Source organism: Hyla sarda, chromosome 3 (genome assembly GCF_029499605.1).
Source record: "Hyla sarda isolate aHylSar1 chromosome 3, aHylSar1.hap1, whole genome shotgun sequence".
NCBI classification, from domain to species: Eukaryota; Metazoa; Chordata; class Amphibia; order Anura; family Hylidae; genus Hyla; species Hyla sarda.
This window is the reverse complement of record NC_079191.1, coordinates 59,012,912-59,029,831: the sequence shown is the minus strand read 5'-3', so window position 1 is coordinate 59,029,831 and position 16,920 is coordinate 59,012,912.

Below are 16,920 nucleotides of genomic sequence, written 5' to 3'. Positions count from 1 at the left end.
TTCTAATGCGGTTTTATAATCCCTGAGACAAGTAGTTCTGGCCCTAGAGTGTTATATATTAGCGTCTGTAGCATGTATAAGGGACATGTTATCATACCTGTGTCTTTTTATAGGTGAATAATGCCCGGTGAGAGGGTGAAAGGGACCTATACCCCCGTCAGCTGCAGGAAAGGAACAAAGAGACAGGTAATTAATATTTATATTAATTACTGATAACAATCAGGCTAGATACAATATCTAAACCTGCAAAGATGTCATAGTCTCTACCTTATACATGAAGATATATGTGTTTTTAATAAGTACATCGTCTACAGACAGCTTCTTATATAACACAACCATGTCTCAGGTACAGAGATTAGGAACATTTATGATTTCTAATATCTGTTTTTATTTGTAGTAATCCCTTTTTCAATAGACTGACCGCAGATTTAAGACATAACTGTACTGTAAAGAAAAATCTATAAGTTAATGTAATAAATCACATACTATAACTGATTATTGCCATTTAAAACTATGAAAAATACATTATGTTGATTATAAAACAGAAATACAGAATGGAGACAACCATCTGTGGCTCAAGCTCGACTGCCCATTTCTTTGAGTGGCCCCTCAATGTTCTGGAAACGGGTGGAGGACATTGTCTCCATTAGAATGGGTCCCCCTACGATGCTTCGGCTGTTGATCTGAAGTGCATTCTGTGCTTTGGAATCTCGGGGGCAAACTGTATTTCTGTTATTAATTTTTAGTTTAGCAATTCCCACCGCAACATGGTTAACCTCTATCCTAAATTTCTCCACAAAATTGATAAAAGACATTCGAAGAAATATTTTGCCAAATAAAAATATATAAAATATTGATGAAGTTGATGAATAATAATAACAACAAAAATAACAGTTTTTGATTAAAAAACAAATAAACAATAATAATTTCTAAAATATTTTGCTCCTGCCCCCTTCCCCCCAAAAAAACAAACATATATTACCCTTAAAATTTATGAATAAAGAAACAAAAAATAACACATACCCCAAACATTGCAAACACAGAACCCCAAAAAACCTAACAATAGTGTCTGTCAACATCATCGTGGGAGGGATAATACACTGCACTACAATAGAAATAAAAATCTCTATCATCTATATCTCAATGGGTTCCATCTTTTCTTTTGTTCTTTTTTCTCATGCGGTTTTATAATCCCTGAGACAAGTAGTTCTGGCCCTAGAGTGTTATATATATTAGCGTCTGTAGCATGTATAAGGGACATGTTATCATACCTGTGTCTTTTTATAGGTGATTAATGCCCAGTGAGAGGGTGAAAGGGACCTATACCCCCGTCAGCTGCAGGAAAGGAACAAAGAGACAGGTAATTAATATTTATATTAATTACTGATAACAATCAGGCTAGATACAACATCTAAACCTGCAAAGATGTCATAGTCTTTACCTTATACATGAAGATATATGTGTTTTTAATAAGTATATCGTCTATAGACAGCTTCTTATATAACACAACCATGTCTCAGGTACAGAGATTAGGGACATTTATGTTTTCTAATATCTGTTTTTTATTTGTAGTAATCCCTTTTTCAATAGACTGACCGCAGATTTAAGACATAACTGTACTGTAAAGAAAAATCTATAAGTTAATGTAATAAATCACATACTATAACTGATTATTGCCATTTAAAACTATGAAAAATATATTATGTTGATTATAAAACAGAAATACAGAATGGAGACAACCGTCTATGGCTCAAGCTCGACTGCCCATTTCTTTGAGTGGCCCCTCAATGTTCTGGAAACGGGTGGAGGACATTGTCTCCATTAGAATGGGTCCCCCTACGATGCTTCGGCTGTTGATCTGAAGTGCATTCTGTGCTTTGGAATCTCGGGGGCAAACTGTATTTCTGTTATTAATTTTTAGTTTAGCAATTCCCACCGCAACATGGTTAACCTCTATCCTAAATTTCTCCACAAAATTGATAAAAGACATTCGAAGAAATATTTTGCCAAATAAAAATATATAAAATATTGATGAAGTTGATGAATAATAATAACAACAAAAATAACAGTTTTTGTTTAAAAAACAAATAAACAATAATAATTTATAAAATATTTTGCTCCGGCCCCCTTCCCCCCCCCAAAAAAAAAACATATATTACCCTTAAAATTTATGAATAAAGAAACAAAAAATAACACATACCCCAAACATTGTAAACACAAAACCCCCAAAAACCTAACAATAGTGTCTGTCAACATCATCCTGGGAGGTATAATACACTGCACTACAATAGAAATAAAAATCCCTATCATCTATATCTCAATGGGTTTCATCTTTTCTTTTGTTCTTTTTTCTAATACGGTTTTATAATCCCTGAGACAAGTAGTTCTGGCCCTAGAGTGTTATATATATTAGCGTCTGTAGCATGTATAAGGGACATGTTATCATACCTGTGTCTTTTTATAGGTGATTAATGCCCGGTGAGAGGGTGAAAGGGACCTATACCCCCGTCAGCTGCAGGAAAGGAACAAAGAGACAGGTAATTAATATTTATATTAATTACTGATAACAATCAGGCTAGATACAACATCTAGACCTGCAGAGATGTTATCGTCTCTACCTTATACATGAAGATATATGTGTTTTTAATAAGTATATCGTCTAAAGACAGCTTCTTATATAACACAACTGTGTCTCAGGTACAGAGATTGGGAACATTTATGATTTCTAATATCTGTTTTTTATTTGTAGTAATCCCTTTTTCAATAGACAGACCGCAGATTTAAAACATAACTGTACTGTAAAGAAAAATCTATAAGTTAATGTAATAAATCACATACTATAACTGATTATTGCCATTTAAAACTATGAAAAATACATTATGTTGATTATAAAACAGAAATACAGAATGGAGACAACCGTCTGTGGCTCAAGCTCGACTGCCCATTTCTTTGAATGGCCCCTCAATGTTCTGGAAACGGGTGGAGGACATTGTCTCCATTAGAATGGGTCCCCCTACGATGCTTCGGCTGTTGATCTGAAGTGCATTCTGTGCTTTGGAATCTCGGGGGCAAACTGTATTTCTGTTATTAATTTTTAGTTTAGCAATTCCCACCGCAACATGGTTAACCTCTATCCTAAATTTCTCCACAAAATTGATAAAAGACATTCGAAGAAATATTTTGCCAAATAAAAATATATAAAATATTGATGAAGTTGATGAATAATAATAACAACAAAAATAACAGTTTTTGATTAAAAAACAAATAAACAATAATAATTTCTAAAATATTTTGCTCCTGCCCCCTTCCCCCCAAAAAAACAAACATATATTACCCTTAAAATTTATGAATAAAGAAACAAAAAATAACACATACCCCAAACATTGTAAACACAAAACCCCCAAAAACCTAACAATAGTGTCTGTCAACATCATTCTGTGAGGGATAATACACTGCACTGCAATAGAAATAAAAATCCCTATCATCTATATCTCAATGGGTTCCATCTTTTCTTTTGTTCTTTTTTCTAATGCGGTTTTATAATCCCTGAGACAAGTAGTTCTGGCCCTAGAGTGTTATATATATTAGCGTCTGTAGCATGTATAAGGGACATGTTATCATACCTGTGTCTTTTTATAGGTGATTGATGCCCGGTGAGAGGGTGAAAGGGACCTATACCCCCGTCAGCTGCAGGAAAGGAACAAAGAGACAGGTAATTAATATTTATATTAATTACTGATAACAATCAGGCTAGATATAACATCTAGACCTGCAGAGATGTCATAGTCTCTACCTTATACATGAAGATATATGTGTTTTTAATAAGTATATCGTCTATAGACAGCTTCTTATATAACACAACTGTGTCTCAGGTACAAAGATTGGGAACATTTATGATTTCTAATATCTGTTTTTTATTTGTAGTAATCCCTTTTTCAATAGACAGACCGCAGATTTAAGACATAACTGTACTGTAAAGAAAAATCTATAAGTTAATGTAATAAATCACATACTATAACTGATTATTGCCATTTAAAACTATGAAAAATACATTATGTTGATTATAAAACAGAAATACAGAATGGAGACAACCGTCAGTGGCTCAAGCTCGACTGCCCCTTTCTTTGAGTGGCCCCTCAATGTTGTGGAAACGGGTGGAGGACATTGTCTCCATTAGAATGGGTCCCCCTACGATGCTTCTGCTGTTGATCTGAAGTGCATTCTGTGCTTTGGAATCTCTGGGGCAAACTGTATTTCTGTTATAAATTTTTAGTTTAGCAATTCCCACCGCAACATGGTTAACCTCTATCCTAAATTTCTGCACAAAATTGATAAAAGACATTCGAAGAAATATTTTGACAAATAAAAATATATAAAATATTGATGAAGTTGATGAATAATAATAACAACAAAAATAACAGTTTTTGATTAAAAAACAAATAAACAATAATAATTTATAAAATATTTTGCTCCTGCCCCCTTCCCCCCAAAAAAACAAACATATATTACCCTTAAAATTTATGAATAAAGAAACAAAAAATAACACATACCCCAAACATTAAAACACAAAACCCCCAAAAACCTAACAATAGTCTCTGTCAACATCATCCTGGGAGGGATAATACACTGCACTGCAATAGAAATAAAAATCCCTATCATCTATATCTCAATGGGTTCCATCTTTTCTTTTGTTCTTTTTTCTAATGCGGTTTTATAATCCCTGAGACAAGTAGTTCTGGCCCTAGAGTGTTAGATATATTAGCGTCTGTAGCATGTATAAGGGACATGTTATCATACCTGTGTCTTTTTATAGGTGATTGATGCCCGGTGAGAGGGTGAAAGGGACCTATACCCCCATTAGCTGCAGGAAAGGAACAAAGAGACAGGTAATTAATATTTATATTAATTACTGATAACAATCAGGCTAGATACAACATCTAAACCTGCAAAGATGTCATAGTCTCTACCTTATACATGAAGATATATGTGTTTTTAATAAGTATATCGTCTATAGACAGCTTCTTATATAACACAACCATGTTTCAGGTACAGAGATTAGGAACATTTATGATTTCTAATATCTGTTTTTTATTTGTAGTAATCCCTTTTTCAATAGACTGACCACAGATTTAAGACATAACTGTCCTGTAAAGAAAAATCTATAAGTTAATGTAATAAATCACATACTATAACTGATTATTGCCATTTAAAACTATGAAAAATACATTATGTTGATTATAAAACAGAAATACAGAATGGAGACAACCGTCTGTGGCTCAAGCTCGACTGCCCATTTCTTTGAGTGGCCCCTCAATGTTCTGGAAACGGGTGGAGGACATTGTCTCCATTAGAATGGGTCCCCCTATGATGCTTCGGCTGTTGATCTGAAGTGCATTCTGTGCTTTGGAATCTCGGGGGCAAACTGTATTTCTGTTATTAATTTTTAGTTTAGCAATTCCCACTGCAAGATGGTTAACCTCTATCCTAAATTTCTGCACAAAATTGATAAAAGACATTCCAAGAAATATTTTGCCAAATAAAAATATATAAAATATTGATGAAATTGATGAATAATAATAACAACAAAAATAACAGTTTTTGAATAAAAAACAAAAAAACTAAAATAATTTATAAAATATTTTGCTCCTGCCCACTTCCCCCAAAAATAAAAAAACATATATTACCCTTAAAATTAATGAATAAAGAAACAAAAAATAACACATACCCCAAACATTGCAAACACAAAACCCCCAAAAACCTAACAATAGTGTCTGTCAACATCATCCTGGGAGGGATAATACACTGCACTACAATAGAAATAAAAATCCCTATCATCTATATCTCAATGGGTTCCATCTTTTCTTTTGTTCTTTTTTCTAATGTGGTTTCATAATCCCTGAGACAAGTAGTTCTGGCCCTAGAGTGTTAGATATATTAGCGTCTGTAGCATGTATAAGGGACATGTTATCATACCTGTGTCTTTTTATAGGTGATTGATGCCCGGTGAAAGGGTGAAAGGGACCTATACCCCCGTCAGCTGCAGGAAAGGAACAAAGAGACAGGTAATTAATATTTATATTAATTACTGATAACAATCAGGCTAGATATAACATCTAAACCTGCAAAGATGTCATAGTCTCTACCTTATACATGAAGATATATGTGTTTTTAATAAGTATATCGTCTATAGACAGCTTCTTATATAACACAACCATGTCTCAGGTACAGAGATTAGTAACATTTATGATTTCTAATATCTGTTTTTTATTTGTAGTAATCCCTTTTTAAATAGACTGACCGCAGATTTAAGACATAACTGTACTGTAAAGAAAAATCTATAAGTTAATGTAATAAATCACATACTATAACTGATTATTGACATTTAAAACTATGAAAAATACATTATGTTGATTATAAAACAGAAATACAGAATGGAGACAACCGTCTGTGGCTCAAGCTCGACTGCCCATTTCTTTGAGTGGCCCCTCAATGATCTGGAAACGGGTGGAGGACATTGTCTCCATTAGAATGGGTCCCCCTAAGATGCTTCGGCTGTTGATCTGAAGTGCATTCTGTGCTTTGGAATCTCGGGGGCAAACTGTATTTCTGTTATTAATTTTTAGTTTAGCAATTCCCACCGCAACATGGTTAACCTCTATCCTAAATTTCTGCACAAAATTGATAAAAGACATTCCAAGAAATATTTTGCCAAATAAAAATATATAAAATATTGATGAAGTTGATGAATAATAATAACAACAAAAAAAAACAGTTTTTGATTAAAAAACAAATAAACAATAATAATTTATCAAATATTTTGCTCCTGTCCCCTTCCCCAAAAATAAAAAAACATATATTACCCTTAAAATTTATAAATAAAGAAACAAAAAATAACACATACCCCAAACATTGCAAACACAAAACCCCCAAAAACCTAACAATAGTGTCTGTCAACATCATCCTGGGAAGGATAATACACTGCACTACAATAGAAATAAAAATCCCTATCATCTATATCTCAATGGGTTCCATCTTTTCTTTTGTTCTTTTTTCTAATGCGGTTTTATAATCCCTGAGACAAGTAGTTCTGGCCCTAGAGTGTTAGATATATTAGCGTCTGTAGCATGTATAAGGGACATGTTATCATACCTGTGTCTTTTTATAGGTGATTGATGCCCGGTGAAAGGGTGAAAGGGACCTATACCCCCGTCAGCTGCAGGAAAGGAACAAAGAGACAGGTAATTAATATTTATATTAATTACTGATAACAATCAGGCTAGATATAACATCTAAACCTGCAAAGATGTCATAGTCTCTACCTTATACATGAAGATATATGTGTTTTTAATAAGTATATCATCTATAGACAGCTTCTTATATAACACAACCATGTCTCAGGTACAGAGATTAGGAACATTTATGATTTCTAATATCTGTTTTTTATTTGTAGTAATCCCTTTTTCAATAGACCGACCGCAGATTTAAGACATAACTGTACTGTAAAGAAAAATCTATAAGTTAATGTAATAAATCACATACTATAACTGATTATTGCCATTTAAAACTATGAAAAATACATTATGTTGATTATAAAACAGAAATACAGAATGGAGACAACCGTCTGTGGCTCAAGCTCGACTGCCCATTTCTTTGAGTGGCCCCTCAATGTTCTGGAAACGGGTGGAGGACATTGTCTCCATTAGAATGGGTCCCCCTAAGATGCTTCGGCTGTTGATCTGAAGTGCATTCTGTGCTTTGGAATCTCGGGGGCAAACTGTATTTCTGTTATTAATTTTTAGTTTAGCAATTCCCACCGCAACATGGTTAACCTCTATCCTAAATTTCTGCACAAAATTGATAAAAGACATTCCAAAAAATATTTTGCCAAATAAAAATATATAAAATATTGATGAAGTTGATGAATAATAATAACAACAAAAATAACAGTTTTTTATTAAAAAACAAATAAACAATAATAATTTATCAAATATTTTGCTCCTGCCCCCTTCCCCAAAAATAAAAAAACATATATTACCCTTAAAATTTATAAATAAAGAAACAAAAAATAACACATACCCCAAACATTGCAAACACAAAACCCCCAAAAACCTAACAATAGTGTCTGTCAACATCATCCTGGGAGGGATAATACACTGCACTACAATAGAAATAAAAATCCCTATCATCTATATCTCAATGGGTTCCATCTTTTCTTTTGTTCTTTTTTCTAATGCGGTTTTATAATCCCTGAGACAAGTAGTTCTGGCCCTAGAGTGTTAGATATATTAGCGTCTGTAGCATGTATAAGGGACATGTTATCATACCTGTGTCTTTTTATAGGTGATTGATGCCCGGTGAGAGGGTGAAAGGGACCTATACCCCCGTCAGCTGCAGGAAAGGAACAAAGAGACAGGTAATTAATATTTATATTAATTACTGATAACAATCAGGCTAGATACAACATCTAAACCTGCAAAGATGTCATAGTCTCTACCTTATACATGAAGATATATGTGTTTTTAATAAGTATATCGTCTATAGACAGCTTCTTATATAACACAACCATGTCTCAGGTACAGAGATTAGGAACATTTATGATTTCTAATATCTGTTTTTTATTTGTAGTAATCCCTTTTTCAATAGACCTACAATAGATTTAAGACATAACTGTACTGTAAAGAAAAATCTATAAGTTAATGTAATAAATCACATACTATAACTGATTATTGCCATTTAAAACTATGAAAAATACATTATGTTGATTATAAAACAGAAATACAGAATGGAGACAACCGTCTGTGGCTCAAGCTCGACTGCCCATTTCTTTGAGTGGCCCCTCAATGTTCTGGAAACGGGTAGAGGACATTGTCTCCATTAGAATGGGTCCCCCTAAGATGCTTCGGCTGTTGATCTGAAGTGCATTCTGTGCTTTGGAATCTCGGGGGCAAACTGTATTTCTGTTATTAATTTTTAGTTTAGCAATTCCCACCGCAACATGGTTAACCTCTATCCTAAATTTCTGCACAAAATTGATAAAAGACATTCCAAGAAATATTTTGCCAAATAAAAATATATAAAATATTGATGAAGTTGATGAATAATAATAACAACAAAAATAACAGTTTTTTATTAAAAAACAAATAAACAATAATAATTTATCAAATATTTTGCTCCTGCCCCCTTCCCCAAAAATAAAAAACATATATTACCCTTAAAATTTATAAATAAAGAAACAAAAAATAACACATACCCCAAACATTGCAAACACAAAACCCCCAAAAACCTAACAATAGTGTCTGTCAACATCATCCTGGGAGGGATAATACACTGCACTACAATAGAAATAAAAATCCCTATCATCTATATCTCAATGGGTTCCATCTTTTCTTTTGTTCTTTTTTCTAATGCGGTTTTATAATCCCTGAGACAAGTAGTTCTGGCCCTAGAGTGTTATATATATTAGCGTCTGTAGCATGTATAAGGGACATGTCATCATACCTGTGTCTTTTTATAGGTGATTAATGCCCGGTGAGAGGGTGAAAGGGACCTATACCCCCGTCAGCTGCAGGAAAGGAACAAAGAGACAGGTAATTAATATTTATATTAATTACTGATAACAATCAGGCTAGATATAACATCTAGACCTGCAGAGATGTCATAGTCTCTACCTTATACATGAAGATATATGTGTTTTTAATAAGTATATCGTCTATAGACAGCTTCTTATATAACACAACTGTTTCTCAGGTACAGAGATTGGGAACATTTATGATTTCTAATATCTGTTTTTTATTTGTAGTAATCCCTTTTTCAATAGACTGACCGCAGATTTAAGACATAACTGTACTGTAAAGAAAAATCTATAAGTTAATGTAATAAATCACATACTATAACTGATTATTGCCATTTAAAACTATGAAAAATACATTATGTTGATTATAAAACAGAAATACAGAATGGAGACAACCGTCTGTGGCTCAAGCTCGACTGCCCATTTCTTTGAGTGGCCCCTCAATGTTCTGGAAACGGGTGGAGGACATTGTCTCCATTAGAATGGGTCCCCCTAAGATGCTTCGGCTGTTGATCTGAAGTGCATTCTGTGCTTTGGAATCTCGGGGGCAAACTGTATTTCTGTTATTAATTTTTAGTTTAGCAATTCCCACCGCAACATGGTTAACCTCTATCCTAAATTTCTGCACAAAATTGATAAAAGACATTCCAAAAAATATTTTGCCAAATAAAAATATATAAAATATTGATGAAGTTGATGAATAATAATAACAACAAAAATAACAGTTTTTTATTAAAAAACAAATAAACAATAATAATTTATCAAATATTTTGCTCCTGCCCCCTTCCCCAAAAATAAAAAAACATATATTACCCTTAAAATTTATAAATAAAGAAACAAAAAATAACACATACCCCAAACATTGCAAACACAAAACCCCCAAAAACCTAACAATAGTGTCTGTCAACATCATCCTGGGAGGGATAATACACTGCACTACAATAGAAATAAAAATCCCTATCATCTATATCTCAATGGGTTCCATCTTTTCTTTTGTTCTTTTTTCTAATGCGGTTTTATAATCCCTGAGACAAGTAGTTCTGGCCCTAGAGTGTTAGATATATTAGCGTCTGTAGCATGTATAAGGGACATGTTATCATACCTGTGTCTTTTTATAGGTGATTGATGCCCGGTGAGAGGGTGAAAGGGACCTATACCCCCGTCAGCTGCAGGAAAGGAACAAAGAGACAGGTAATTAATATTTATATTAATTACTGATAACAATCAGGCTAGATACAACATCTAAACCTGCAAAGATGTCATAGTCTCTACCTTATACATGAAGATATATGTGTTTTTAATAAGTATATCGTCTATAGACAGCTTCTTATATAACACAACCATGTCTCAGGTACAGAGATTAGGAACATTTATGATTTCTAATATCTGTTTTTTATTTGTAGTAATCCCTTTTTCAATAGACCTACCGTAGATTTAAGACATAACTGTACTGTAAAGAAAAATCTATAAGTTAATGTAATAAATCACATACTATAACTGATTATTGCCATTTAAAACTATGAAAAATACATTATGTTGATTATAAAACAGAAATACAGAATGGAGACAACCGTCTGTGGCTCAAGCTCGACTGCCCATTTCTTTGAGTGGCCCCTCAATGTTCTGGAAACGGGTAGAGGACATTGTCTCCATTAGAATGGGTCCCCCTAAGATGCTTCGGCTGTTGATCTGAAGTGCATTCTGTGCTTTGGAATCTCGGGGGCAAACTGTATTTCTGTTATTAATTTTTAGTTTAGCAATTCCCACCGCAACATGGTTAACCTCTATCCTAAATTTCTGCACAAAATTGATAAAAGACATTCCAAGAAATATTTTGCCAAATAAAAATATATAAAATATTGATGAAGTTGATGAATAATAATAACAACAAAAATAACAGTTTTTTATTAAAAAACAAATAAACAATAATAATTTATCAAATATTTTGCTCCTGCCCCCTTCCCCAAAAATAAAAAACATATATTACCCTTAAAATTTATAAATAAAGAAACAAAAAATAACACATACCCCAAACATTGCAAACACAAAACCCCCAAAAACCTAACAATAGTGTCTGTCAACATCATCCTGGGAGGGATAATACACTGCACTACAATAGAAATAAAAATCCCTATCATCTATATCTCAATGGGTTCCATCTTTTCTTTTGTTCTTTTTTCTAATGCGGTTTTATAATCCCTGAGACAAGTAGTTCTGGCCCTAGAGTGTTATATATATTAGCGTCTGTAGCATGTATAAGGGACATGTCATCATACCTGTGTCTTTTTATAGGTGATTAATGCCCGGTGAGAGGGTGAAAGGGACCTATACCCCCGTCAGCTGCAGGAAAGGAACAAAGAGACAGGTAATTAATATTTATATTAATTACTGATAACAATCAGGCTAGATATAACATCTAGACCTGCAGAGATGTCATAGTCTCTACCTTATACATGAAGATATATGTGTTTTTAATAAGTATATCGTCTATAGACAGCTTCTTATATAACACAACTGTTTCTCAGGTACAGAGATTGGGAACATTTATGATTTCTAATATCTGTTTTTTATTTGTAGTAATCCCTTTTTCAATAGACTGACCGCAGATTTAAGACATAACTGTACTGTAAAGAAAAATCTATAAGTTAATGTAATAAATCACATACTATAACTGATTATTGCCATTTAAAACTATGAAAAATACATTATGTTGATTATAAAACAGAAATACAGAATGGAAACAACCGTCTGTGGCTCAAGCTCGACTGCCCCTTTCTTTGAGTGGCCCCTCAATGTTGTGGAAACGGGTGGAGGACATTGTCTCCATTAGAATGGGTCCCCCTACGATGCTTCGGCTGTTGATCTGAAGTGCATTCTGTGCTTTGGAACCTCGGGGGCAAACTGTATTTCTGTTATTAATTTTTAGTTTAGCAATTCCCACCGCAACATGGTTAACCTCTATCCTAAATTTCTGCACAAAATTGATAACAGACATTCCAAGAAATATTTTACCAAATAAAAATATATAAAATATTGATGAAACTGATGAATAATAATAACAACAAAAATAACAGTTTTTTATTAAAAAACAAAAAAACTAAAATAATTTATAAAATATTTTGCTCCTGCCCCCTTCCCCCAAAAATAAAAAAACATATATTACCCTTAAAATTTATGAATAAAGAAACAAAAAATAACACATACCCCAAACATTACAAACACAAAACCCCCAAAAACCTAACAATAGTCTCTGTCAACATCATCCTGGGAGGGATAATACACTGCACTGCAATAGAAATATAAATCCCTATCATCTATATCTCAATGGGTTCCATCTTTTCTTTTGTTCTTCTTTCTAATGCGGTTTTATAATCCCTGAGACAAGTAGTTCTGGCCCTAGAGTGTTAGATATATTAGCGTCTGTAGCATGTATAAGGGACATGTTATCATACCTGTGTCTTTTTATAGGTGATTGATGCCCGGTGAGAGGGTGAAAGGGACCTATACCTCCGTCAGCTGCAGGAAAGGAACAAAGAGACAGGTAATTAATATTTATATTAATTACTGATAACAATCAGGCTAGATACAACATCTAAACCTGCAAAGATGTCATAGTCTCTACCTTATACATGAAGATATATGTGTTTTTAATAAGTATATCGTCTATAGACAGCTTCTTATATAACACAACCATGTCTCAGGTACAGAGATTAGGAACATTTATGATTTCTAATATCTGTTTTTTATTTGTAGTAATCCCTTTTTCAATAGACTGACCGCAAATTTAAGACATAACTGTACTGTAAAGAAAAATCTATAAGTTAATGTAATAAATCCCATACTATAACTGATTATTGCCATTTAAAACTATGAAAAATACATTATGTTGATTATAAAACAGAAATACAGAATGGAGACAACCGTCTGTGGCTCAAGCTCGACTGCCCATTTCTTTGAGTGGCCCCTCAATGTTCTGGAAACGGGTGGAGGACATTGTCTCCATTAGAATGGGTCCCCCTAAGATACTTCGGCTGTTGATCTGAAGTGCATTTTGTGCTTTGGAATCTCGGGGGCAAACTGTATTTCTGTTATTAATTTTTAGTTTAGCAATTCCCACCGCAACATGGTTAACCTCTATCCTAAATTTCTGCACAAAATTGATAACAGACATTCCAAGAAATATTTTGCCAAATAAAAATATATAAAATATTGATGAAGTTGATGAATAATAATAACAACAAAAATAACAGTTTTTTATTAAAAAACAAATAAACAATAATAATTTATCAAATATTTTGCTCCTGCCCCCTTCCCCAAAAATAAAAAAACATATATTACCCTTAAAATTTATAAATAAAGAAACAAAAAATAACACATACCCCAAACATTGCAAACACAAAACCCCCAAAAACCTAACAATAGTGTCTGTCAACATCATCCTGGGAGGGATAATACACTGCACTGCAATAGAAATAAAAATCCCTATCATCTATATCTCAATGGGTTCCATCTTTTCTTTTGTTTTTTTTTCTAATGCGGTTTTATAATCCCTGAGACAAGTAGTTCTGGCCCTAGAGTGTTAGATATATTAGCGTCTGTAGCATGTATAAGGGACATGTTATCATACCTGTGTCTTTTTATAGGTGATTGATGCCCGGTGAGAGGGTGAAAGGGACCTATACCCCCGTCAGCTGCAGGAAAGGAACAAAGAGACAGGTAATTAATATTTATATTAATTACTGATAACAATCAGGCTAGATACAACATCTAAACCTGCAAAGATGTCATAGTCTCTACCTTATACATGAAGATATATGTGTTTTTAATAAGTATATCGTCTATAGACAGCTTCTTATATAACACAACCATGTCTCAGGTACAGAGATTAGGAACATTTATGATTTCTAATATCTGTTTTTTATTTGTAGTAATCCCTTTTTCAATAGACCTACCGTAGATTTAAGACATAACTGTACTGTAAAGAAAAATCTATAAGTTAATGTAATAAATCACATACTATAACTGATTATTGCCATTTAAAACTATAAAAAAATACATTATGTTGATTATAAAACAGAAATACAGAATGGAGACAACCATCTGTGGCTCAAGCTCGACTGCCCCTTTCTTTGAGTGGCCCCTCAATGTTGTGGAAACGGGTGGAGGACATTGTCTCCATTAGAATGGGTCCCCCTACGATGCTTCGGCTGTTGATCTGAAGTGCATTCTGTGCTTTGGAATCTCGGGGGCAAACTGTATTTCTGTTATTAATTTTTAGTTTAGCAATTCCCACCGCAACATGGTTAACCTCTATCCTAAATTTCTTCACAAAATTGATAAAAGACATTCCAAGAAATATTTTGCCAAATAAAAATATATAAAATATTGATGAAGTTGATGAATAATAATAACAACAAAAATAACAGTTTTTAATTAAAAAACAAATAAACAATAATAATTTATCAAATATTTTGCTCCTGCCCCCTTCCCCAAAAATAAAAAAACATATATTACCCTTAAAATTTATAAATAAAGAAACAAAAAATAACACATACCCCAAACATTGCAAACACAAAACCCCCAAAAACCTAACAATAGTGTCTGTCAACATCATCCTGGGAGGGATAATACACTGCACTACAATAGAAATAAAAATCCCTATCATCTATATCTCAATGGGTTCCATCTTTTCTTTTGTTCTTTTTTTTAATGCGGTTTTATAATCCCTGAGACAAGTAGTTCTGGCCCTAGAGTGTTATATATTAGCGTCTGTAGCATGTATAAGGGACATGTTATCATACCTGTGTCTTTTTATAGGTGATTAATGCCCGGTGAAAGGGACCTATACCCCCGTCAGCTGCAGGAAAGGAACAAAGAGACAGGTAATTAATATTTATATTAATTACTGATAACAATCAGGCTAGATATAACATCTAAACCTGCAAAGATGTCATAGTCTCTACCTTATACATGAAGATATATGTGTTTTTAATAAGTATATCGTCTATAGACAGCTTCTTATATAACACAACCATGTCTCAGGTACAGAGATTAGGAACATTTATGATTTCTAATATCTGTTTTTTATTTGTAGTAATCCCTTTTTAAATAGACTGACCGCAGATTTAAGACATAACTGTACTGTAAAGAAAAATCTATATGTTAATGTAATAAATCACATACTATAACTGATTATTGCCATTTAAAACTATGAAAAATACATTATGTTGATTATAAAACAGAAATACAGAATGGAGACAACCGTCTGTGGCTCAAGCTCGACTGCCCATTTCTTTGAGTGGCCCCTCAATGTTCTGGAAACGGGTGGAGGACATTGTCTCCATTAGAATGGGTCCCCCTAAGATGCTTCGGCTGTTGATCTGAAGTGCATTCTGTGCTTTGGAATCTCGGGGGCAAACTGTATTTCTGTTATTAATTTTTAGTTTAGCAATTCCCACCGCAACATGGTTAACCTCTATCCTAAATTTCTGCACAAAATTGATAAAAGACATTCCAAGAAATATTTTGCCAAATAAAAATATATAAAATATTGATGAAATTGATGAATAATAATAACAACAAAAATAACAGTTTTGATTAAAAAACAAAAAAACAAAAATAATTAATAAAATATTTTGCTCCTGCCCCCTTCCCCAAAAATAAAAAAACATATATTACCCTTAAAATTTATGAATAAAGAAACAAAAAATAACACATACCCCAAACATTACAAACACAAAACCCCCAAAAACCTAACAATAGTCTCTGTCAACATCATCCTGGGAGGGATAATACACTGCACTGCAATAGAAATAAAAATCCCTATCATCTATATCTCAATGGGTTCCATCGTTTCTTTTGTTCTTTTTTCTAATGCGGTTTTATAATCCCTGAGACAAGTAGTTCTGGCCCTAGAGTGTTAGATATATTAGCGTCTGTAGCATGTATAAGGGACATGTTATCATACCTGTGTCTTTTTATAGGTGATTGATGCCCGGTGAAAGGGTGAAAGGGACCTATACCCCCGTCAGCTGCAGGAAAGGAACAAAGAGACAGGTAATTAATATTTATATTAATTACTGATAACAATCAGGCTAGATATAACATCTAAACCTGCAAAGATGTCATAGTCTCTACCTTATACATGAAGATATATGTGTTTTTAATAAGTATATCATCTATAGACAGCTTCTTATATAACACAACCATGTCTCAGGTACAGAGATTAGGAACATTTATGATTTCTAATATCTGTTTTTTATTTGTAGTAATCCCTTTTTCAATAGACCGACCGCAGATTTAAGACATAACTGTACTGTAAAGAAAAATCTATAAGTTAATGTAATAAA